The sequence below is a fragment of the Notolabrus celidotus genome, chromosome 13 (assembly GCF_009762535.1).
Source record: "Notolabrus celidotus isolate fNotCel1 chromosome 13, fNotCel1.pri, whole genome shotgun sequence".
Taxonomy (NCBI): Eukaryota; Metazoa; Chordata; class Actinopteri; order Labriformes; family Labridae; genus Notolabrus; species Notolabrus celidotus.
Window position 1 is genome coordinate 22,147,403 of NC_048284.1, and position 9,808 is coordinate 22,157,210.

General features: G+C 40.6%; 1 long non-coding RNA gene across 3 annotated transcripts in view; it reads left to right on the forward strand.

Annotated features, from left to right (window-relative positions):
• The first annotated feature begins 1,033 nt into the window (after positions 1 to 1,033).
• The window catches only part of LOC117823699, a 43,146-nt gene continuing 34,371 nt past the window's right edge, over positions 1,034 to 9,808 (forward strand). Inside the window, exons 1-2 of one of the 3 annotated variants that reach the window (XR_004633477.1) lie at positions 1,034 to 1,104; positions 2,715 to 2,795. This is a non-coding gene — a long non-coding RNA (uncharacterized LOC117823699). Of the gene's footprint in view, positions 1,111 to 2,714; positions 2,796 to 9,808 lie in introns of all 3 variants that reach the window. The other 2 variants (XR_004633476.1, XR_004633478.1) reach the window with 2 other exon arrangements.

The window sequence follows — 9,808 nt, forward strand, 5'->3', positions numbered from 1 at the left end:
GCAAACTGGGGGATGCAACCCTTAGTGGGGGCCTAGAGTGATGATGGGGCAGGTGGGCTACAAGACTGCTAGCAAAGCATGGCCAATCTTTTAAAAGGACTGACAGGTAAACATAAGGCCGGCAATGAAAATTTGTCAAACATAAAAATTTAATTCCTCAAAGACCTAAACCACAGGGCCATCATACGCATCGCAACCTCAATAGAACACATCCACTAAACACCCACCTCATCCCACTCCCCTCAGGACGCAGGTACAGAGTACTGAGGTGTAGAAGGGCCTGCCTCGGCAAGAGCCTGATCCCTGCTGCCTGAACAAAAGGCCTTGCTGAATTACACAACTCTGTTTGAGTACTGATGTCTTGGTGGACAGTTTGTTGAGCCTACAGTGTGTGTTCTATGTTTGTCTATGTCTGTGGAAAGGCAGAAAGGTGCTGTGGAAAAGAATTTCCCCAAGGGGACAATAAAGTATAAAGTCTAAAGTGTAAGTCTAAGTCTAAAGTCTGAGTCTAAAAGTCAGGTTGGCTGAATGTCCTGAGATTTAACATGTCCCTACGTGGATCCCCCCACTTATCTACATAACTTCTGGATAGGATGTAACCACTGGATGAAGATGAGAGAAGAATCCTTTGATCTGATTTGGTTGAATGGACACTTCAATATTATGGGGAAAAAATGGATCATATCAGGATCTACCGACCACATAGTTGAATCAGACAAAGATCTTGAAATACAGAGAACAAATAAATTCAGGTACTTTTTTGTTCTCAGTTGAATTGTTCCTTGAGTAATACATTTAAATTGCAGAAATTAAAATGTTAACACAACAATATAACCAGTAATAATTATTCCACTGAAAGCTGTTGAAAAAAATGCGTTCATAGAATTCTTCTTTATTTTGGACAAGAAAGCATTATGATATAAAAAAAAATGCTTTGCAATTGTTTGTTGTACAGCTCTATAGATTATACAACACCTGAGGAGGAGGTCACACGTAGCTAGCAAAAAACGTGTTGAAATGACGTAGTAAGAAACCCCGCCCATCTGTTACTGAACCGGAAATGAGATACAGTTTACCTGCGTTGTTTTTATTCCCGGACCTGCGGTAATTGTAAAAATAAGAATATTTCAGCTTATCTTCATACTACTTCTCTGCCTGCACTCTGCCTGCCCTTTTTCCTCGAAACTATACAAACCTTCTAATGTTTCCAGTTTAATAGCTTAAATGTTTGAAGTGCTTCTAGCTAGCTGTTAGAGCTGCTGTGAGTGAGCCCAGTCAATGTATTCATGTGATGGCTTTACACATGTGGAGCTCTCCTTCTTCGTTTCATATTGCTGTAACTCACATATATCGCTGTATTTGTTACAAAATATCTGTTTAAGTTGACAAATACATTAATATCCTTTTAGCAATGTTTATTCTTTCAGTCCTTCTGAACTCTCATTTTTTATTTTATCTACTGCCCTTGTTTTATATGATACCCCAAACCTTTTATCTATCACTAAATTTGCACTAATTATTATGAAGGTTGCTGATAGCTAGCTTAGATTTTAACTGCATAGGAATTGTTTGAGAGCAGGGCCATTGTATCCAGGGCTCCATTCAATAGGTAAAATGGATGCATGTTAATGTAGAAGGCATTGATTTTTTTATGTTTAAAGGTTTTTTATTGAGGTAGCAATAATAAAACATTCAATGTTACAGATATTTTCCTCCTTTTCAATTAAATGAAGAAAAACAAAAATAACAAACAAACATACAAGTCAACACATGTAGTGAGTAACACTTAACGAACAACAACAACATAGAGGAAACATTATACTCCAAACCACCCGCCCCTCCCAGCCTACACCATACCCATCCACCCTGTCAGGACTTTACTTCCTGCCACTCCAAAGGATGCCATTAATGTTATATCGTAATAAGTTTAGTTTGTTTTTTCAATATATTGAAGAAGGGGAACCCAAGTCATGTCATATTGCCCTAGATTATTTGAAAGTGAGAGCCATTGATTTTTTTCACTGAAAATATTTTTCTTTCTTTATTATATAACTTTTTCAATGTCTTCATTGCAAATGCTCATGTTGCAATTTTTACGACATTGTGATCATTGATATGCTCTCTTGATATTTGCTTATTTCATTCCCTTATCATTATTGTAGTATTGAACAATGTTATCTCACATATCTGTTCAATATTATGTCTGCCATATTGAGATATGATTAAGTCTTTATTTCTGATTAAACCTAAACGCAAGGTTTATTGCCATTTCATATTTGTTTCTATCTTGTAGGTAAACTTACGTTTATTATGCTTTGGTTTTGGCTCCAAACCGATTTGTATTTTACTTTAGAAACCAATTAGATTTTTCTTTCATGTTCCCTGTTTCACCAAGGGAAGTAAAATAGGCCAACATTCCTCTGTTCCCACATCTTCCCAAAGTTTCCTCTTTCTCCTTTGTGACATTTCTGTCGCTGCTTGCTTTCAGCGTGACCAATAACAGCCTCAAGGAGGAATGTCTGTAATTCCCTGTAAATGACAACTAATGAAGATGGTATTTCCCTTCATTACTTTGTGTCTTTCAGGGGGGCAGGGCTGTCAGTGGTGCTCAGTTGATGCAAGCACGTGTCAATTCTATTTCCCTGAGTGTATCAACTCATGGTTGTAAAACTGTTGTTAAAGCGCTTCTTCTTTTCTGTTTCCCCTCTCCTCAGCATCTTCAGCGGTCAAGGATGAACAGCCCTCCTCTTCTGGCTGAATCGAGTACACACACCCCAATTAGTGTCGCATGGTAGGTGAGAGCCGTTTTGAAAACATTTCTCATTACACCTTATCACCGGGGCGCAGAGGGGGGCGACATGAAGCAAATTAGAGGAGTGAATGAGAGCTGGGGAAAGAGGGAGGGAGGGCTGGAGACATCAAAGTGTTCTTGCTCTATTTAAATTGAGTGATCTTGTGTGGAAAGATCCCCACTACAGAAAGATTAACTCCATCCTCCCTCACGCACGCAGCTAATATCACACACCCACATACCCTTGGATTTATATGTCAAGGGTTAATAGCTAAAGGGATGGGGACACTGGGGGGTTCATGTGGGGTGTTACCGCATATGCACATAAGAGTGTATATGTCAGCATGTATATGTATAATGTGTTAGTGTATATACAGCGCAAGGATGTATGTGTGTGTGTGTGTGTACAGACGTGGAAGAGAGGCATAAGTGCAGGGAGGTAGAGATCACACAGGAAGTGAGCGATGCTCAGTTTCATCTCAAACCGGCAGACTGACATGTTACAAATCCCACCAGCAGCAGCACTGAGCAGACCTGCCAGCACTCCTCAGGAAAGACTCAGAAAATACACACATACACAATCAAACACGCACACATACATGCAGAGACAGAAAGAAGCAGTGTGAGAATTGATCTGTTGCCCGCTTTTCCGCCAGTTTCATCATATCCTTTGGCTAAATGCAAATTTTGGTCTTTTTCAGAACATTGTAGGATGTGAGAGTTGAGGTTGTGGTATCTGTTTGTGTGTGCGGCGATGAGCCTTTCATTCCTGTGTGTCTTAATGTGTGTTTAAGTGTGTGTAGGTATGTTTCTGCATCTGTTTTCTTCAGTATATGAGAATGTGTGTGTGCATCCTGTGTCTCCCCCAAGTTTTCTTTCACCGTGAGTGTGTCTGTGTGTGCTGGATCCTGCCCGGTGGATTAGTGACGTTGGCGTAACTCGCACTCTTCCTCTGATAAGGCCACGCGCGGCCGCCTCCCGCTCTCTGCTCCCCGCGCTCAATTTCAGATAGTGCTAATGGAATCTGTCCTGCGCGATTGTAATGCGAGCGAGACTCATTTTCCACGGAGCTTGAAGCTGTCAGCTTGGCAGGACTGTCGGGAGGGTTTGAGAGGAGGAGGACGAGGAGGAGGGGAGAGCCAGCGAAGAGAGAGGGTTGATGGGAGGACGAGGAAGGAGAGCTTGATGAGTAGGGTGTGTGAGTGTGTGTGCGTTTTTGTGTGTCTCTGACGTGTCTTATGGTAGGCCTCCTCCCTCCTGTCAGGATGCTGTAAAGGAGCTTCCCACATGCTGCCCATCATAGAGCTTCTCAACACAACCACAGACACACATTTTTAGTGACTTAGTTTTTTCACTGGAGTGTGTTCCCAAATGAAAATGTTTCTCATGTCTTTTTGATCTGAGGTCCAGTAGGTGAGATTGCATCAGAAAGCTTCTGTTTTCTCTGCTCACATTGAGTTCTCCTCATAACGAAGAGAAATCTATGTCTCTACAGAAAATAAATTTCAGTTAATTTTTTAAACATCTTAACAATAATGTGATTGACTTCAATGAGATGCCTTTAGGTTCTTAAGAAGGGAATCTTTGGTAGGCAGAAGTGACCCAAATCCAATTTTTGGCAACTCACGTCTGATTCGTGATGACAATGGGAACAGCACAAGTCACATGGAATCTGATCTCTTTAAACCAGATTTGTGTTTGACTTTATACGTTTTTAGGGTGACACATCTGTTCAAGCAAAACTTGAGAGGTTGTAGCGTAACCGACCTGTTTGAAGGCATATAGAAAGAAATGATCACATATGGACACATAAGAACTCGACTGCAGTGTCAAGCTAGCGATTCTAACCAAGGTGGTGGTTGTTGTAAGATCACCTGCTTGCTTTATTTCGGGTGAGAACCCCAGCTGTCAGGTGTTAGAGCTGCTTGATAGATCTGTCGATGCAGGTGAAGAGGCTCGTTCATTCAAAGCGGCAACCTCCAGTCTAAGAATATGAGTCCAATGCGGAAGTGCTAAAAACTGCAATTCATCAATGATCCACTTGAGACTGGCTCCGGAAGTACCGGAAACCACATACACACCAATTCAAAAAAGACGATCTTTACAGCAGAAATAAACATGTTTACAGCCTGGTACAAAAGACGAGTGTAGTCTGGGTAGCTCATTTCTTAACGCAGCAATTTCGAAGATATTTAGATTACGAGTCTTCCAATGAGAGGCACAGCTGACTTGACTGACAGGCGGGAACACTGTAGCTGTTGGCGAGGAGGCTCAAAGCCCGCCTCTTTACGTCACAATCACTCGACAGCAGCAATATGGCTGCCGCCGCCGTTTGGCCTCAAAACAGTGCTTCAGAAACAGATGGGTGACGTCACGGATCCTACGTCCATATTTTATACTGTCTATGTATCATTTCCCAGCTTCAACTGCACATCAATTTCAGCATAAAACTGTAAACCACACATATTTCAATGGCTACCATGTTCCCTACCAGGAACACCAGGCTGCGTCCGACATCTTTGTTGTTGTGAGTTTGGTTCAGTACTGTGACCTGTTCACATGGGAGTCTGATACAGGCCACATCTGAAAAGAAAGGCAAACAGCCAAACAAATAGTTGGATCTGACATCAGAGCATCAGCGATGATATATAGCAAACCTAGAAGGTAAGTCAGACAACACAGAACTCCCCCAAAGTCCAGCCTTTACTCATTTCCGAATATGTAAGTGCAACAATAATGCCAGGATATATTTTTAAAAATAAAGGACTTCAATTAGGTCAATATTATTGCTCGTGAGAATGTTGCACCAGAGTCGCCTTTAAAATGTATTGCAATCTTCTTTGCTCCATTTTTCCCGTGGTCATTCCTGACCTCAGGGGTAGCAGTGGGTCACGAGTAGAGAGTGGAGGAAGTTGGCAGCAAATGTTAGAGGTTGGGAGTTGAACCTGAGACTACTGCAACAAGGACTATAGCCTCTGTACATGTGGCGCACGCTCAGACTGCCAGGCCAGTGGCGCCCCTGTGTAATGTTGGAGAAACTGTTTGGAAGTTATCCTAGCCTGGTTTGCCATTTCTGTTTCTAACATATGCACCGACATAGCATATCTGCATTTGAGCTTAAATCTGATGTCCGATTTATCGGTCTGGCTGACTTGTTATATAGCTCTTACTGTAAGTAAACGCAGGTCTTTGTTGGTTTGAATTCCAATAAGGATTATCTTGATATTTTTTGTGTGTTGTCAAAATACAAGTCAAGTTGCATTAGTGATCACAAAGAATATCTTTGTTGAATCACAAAACCTCAAATTTATTTCACTGTTCACTTATCATTGTATTACACCCAGAGGTGTCAAGTAACAAAGTACAAATACTTCGTTACCTTACTTAAGTAGAAATTTTGGGTATCTATACTTTACTGGAATAATTATTTTTCAGCCAATTTTTTACTTCTACTCCCTACATTTTCACGGCATTATCTGTACTTTCTACTCTTCACATTTTAAAAATAGTCTTGTTACTCCTGTTTCATTCCAGCTTGTTTTCATTCTGGCTTGTCTTCGTTCAAAAAAACACACAAAAAAACAAAACCTATCCCGATAAATCGCGCCATCTGGATAGAGTGAATTTGATTGTAGTTGGATGAGAAGTATAAACATGACACATTAACATATTAATATAACATTATAGTCATTATGGCCTTCAGATTTTTTTTTTTTTGGGAGGTGGGGTAGTGCACTATAGGCCCCTGTGGTGCAGCCTAAGCTTTTGTCCTTAATGGCATTTTTTCCCCCTTACATTACTTTTACTTTTATACTTTAAGTAGTTTTGAAACCAGTACTTTTACACTTTTACTTGAGTAAAAAGCTTGAGTTGATACTTCAACTTCTACAGAAGTCTTTTTAAACCTTAGTAATTATACTTCTACTTGAGTAATGAATGTGAATACTTTTGACACCTCTGATTACACCATCACATATTTAATGTTATCAGCAGTCATTGTCAGTTTTTAAGCTGCACTACTGTATGCATTTTAAGAAAATATTTTTCGTCCATATTCAACAATTTCTCAAAGTGAGAGATCAAATGGTACATTTTGAGTTGGTTGTGTTTTATTCAGCAGCCTGCAGGTGGCAGTGTTTGAATAATGAACAGGCCAGGAGTTTAGCTGCTGACCATCAGACCAGTTTTCCTCCTTGAACCTCCCTCTGATCACCAAGTTGCTCCATCCTTGTATTGTCAACTGTCTGATCATTTCTTCTATCTCTTATTCATCTGTCCTTTTAGTATTCAGTACATACAAAGTTAAGGCTGATACATATTTTCCTGTTTTGAACACCAACACATCAAGGTCCTTATAGAGGTTGTTGGCAGTAGGAATTAAAAAGAAATGTAGTCCAGTCTAACCACACACAGGGCCAGAGAGTTAATTTAGGTCAGACCGTATGAGTCACTGTGTGATGCTGATTCTCTTCCTGTCTCAGTCTGCCCGTTCAGTGCGGCTCAGTTCAGGGTAAAGAAGGAAATACCAATTTGGCAGCACTACATGGATTAAAGTGGTAGTGGGCATTTTTAATCTGCGACAGACTGTGGCATTTGTCTGCACTTAAAACTGTCATCAGTCCTGACCCGTCTATCGGCCTGTCACCCCGTCATCATCCTGTTAAAAAAACTCTTCTGGAGCTTGAAAAAAAAATAAATGAAATAAATAAACAGCAACCTAAATCTCACAGCCGGGGGTTTAGACTGCCAGAGTCCCCCTTACTGGCGCTCAACCCCCTGGGAAGAGTTTAGTGTCAACAGAGCATCCTTTTGCAGGGGTGGAGGAGGGTCTTCTTCAGGGACGAGATGACGAGGAGGGTGTATAAGTAATGTGGAGAGAAGTTTTATTCAGGGTTAGACCTAATTCAGCTGAAGAAACCAGCAGGTCAAGTGCTAACAACCTCAAATAAGTCCTTTCAGGAACCTTTTGCAGATTTATTTATAAAATTGTTTTGACACAAAACAGCTTAAACTGGATTGCTAGTTGCAATGTTTGATGCATTTTAATGGCTCTGCTGTAGCATATGAATGTTGGGACAGACTTAAGATGGTGGTGAGTGTTCTTTTGTCTCCGTATTGGAAAAGTTTTCACAAATTGTAAAAAATAAAGAGCTTTATTTGAAGTGCAGAGGACATTGGTGGTAACAACAGCCCTTGTTATTTTGAGACTCTTCTATCACTATGCCTTTATACTTTTTCACAAAACATTTTACAATGGCATAGTATTGGTGTCCTGTTGTGTGATCTTACATTACATTACAACTGTGTCTACCACAAGAGGCACAACATGTAAACTTACTGCGGGACCTCAGCATTTACACGCACACTCAGACATTAGCACACATCCAGCATTGTTCCGCCATATCAGATATGATGCCATACATTGCCACCCTCTTGCCCCCGTTACGCCTCTGTTACTGCCTCCAATGGCATACCAGCGACAGAATGGCTTCACCCCACCCTAACGCCTTTGTCTTTGACACATCGCAGACGGGATGTAACAGTGGCGTGAATGCCCCAAAATCAGTAAGCAGCTACTCACAGCAGCGTTCTGTTCCAGCTCATAGTGATGCTGCTTTACACACTCCTTTGTTCCTTCCTCTGATGCCAGCTTTACACCTCCTTGAATTTTACATTACAGGCCAGGCATTACAGCCTTGTCTTGAATAAGTGATGGGAAAGAGGCTGTAGGTAACTGTTGTGTTCAAGGGAATCTAAACTGCTATCAATACATGAATGCTTCTTCATTTGTTTTTGCATTATATAAACATTGTCAGGTTGATATCTGTCTCACAGAGCAATGACTATTAAGTGCTGCACCATACAGTGGATAGCGAAAGTCTACACATCCCTGTTAAAATGCCAGGTTTTGTGATATAAAAAAATGAGACAAAGATAAATCGTGTCAGAACTTTTTCCACCTTTAATGTGACCTATAAGGTGAACAATTCAATTGAAATTTTTTTAAAATCTTTTAGGGGGAAGAATAAAAAAATAAGTTAAAAAAATAATGTGGTTTCATAAGTGAACACACCCTTTAACTAATAATTGTTTGAAGCACCTTTTGATTTTATTACAGCACTCCGTTTTTTTGTAGGAGTCTATTAGCATGGCACATCTTGATGTGGCAATATTTGCCCATTCTTCTTTACAAAAAAGCTCCAAATCCATCAGATAGTGAGGGCATCTCCTGTGCACAGCCTTCTTCAGACCACCCCACAGATATTCAGTTGGATTCAGGTTAGACTCTGGCTGGGCCATTCAAAAACTTGAATCTTCTTCTGGTGAAGCCATGCTTATGTTGATTTGGATGGATGCTTTGGTTCGTTGTCGTATTGAAAGGTGAAATTCCTCTTCATCTTCATCTTTCTAACGAAAACTGACTGGTTTTTGTAACTGTTCATACTTTGTTAGGAATACAGCCTGTGATTGGCTGACAGGCTCTATCCAAAGCATCATGCATGGCTTAGAGGACAGCTTTAAGTTTTTAGTAGGATATATATGTAAATAGAAATAAAGTGAGTTCAGTGATGTACACAAAATATGTGAAACAGTAACAGTAAATATGCAAATATGCAATGCAGAAAGGATTGGTTGTATTTGTGTTAATTGTAGCAATTGTACTGCTTCCTGGAGAGACTAGTTAATGGCCTTAAAGTCAACATTGTAGAAACAGTGTCAGGGGACATTCGGTGTATGCCTCTGCACATGCAAAAACAGAAAAAGAGCATATGCTTAATCACCACTGGAGTTTCCCAGGGATAAAAAAGCCTCTGTGGATTAAATCCTTGACGCTGAACATTAGAGAAGTGCAGAGTTCAGCTCTTACAGGAAAAAAAAAGGCAAATCATTATCTTTCATAGCGCAAGAGAGAGAGAGAGAGAGAGAGGGAAGGAAAGAATCAGAGGTTGAAGGCGGCGGGCTGTGATAGTGAGGAAGAAAAGGCTCCATGTAGCGAGGGAGACATACTGATAAAAG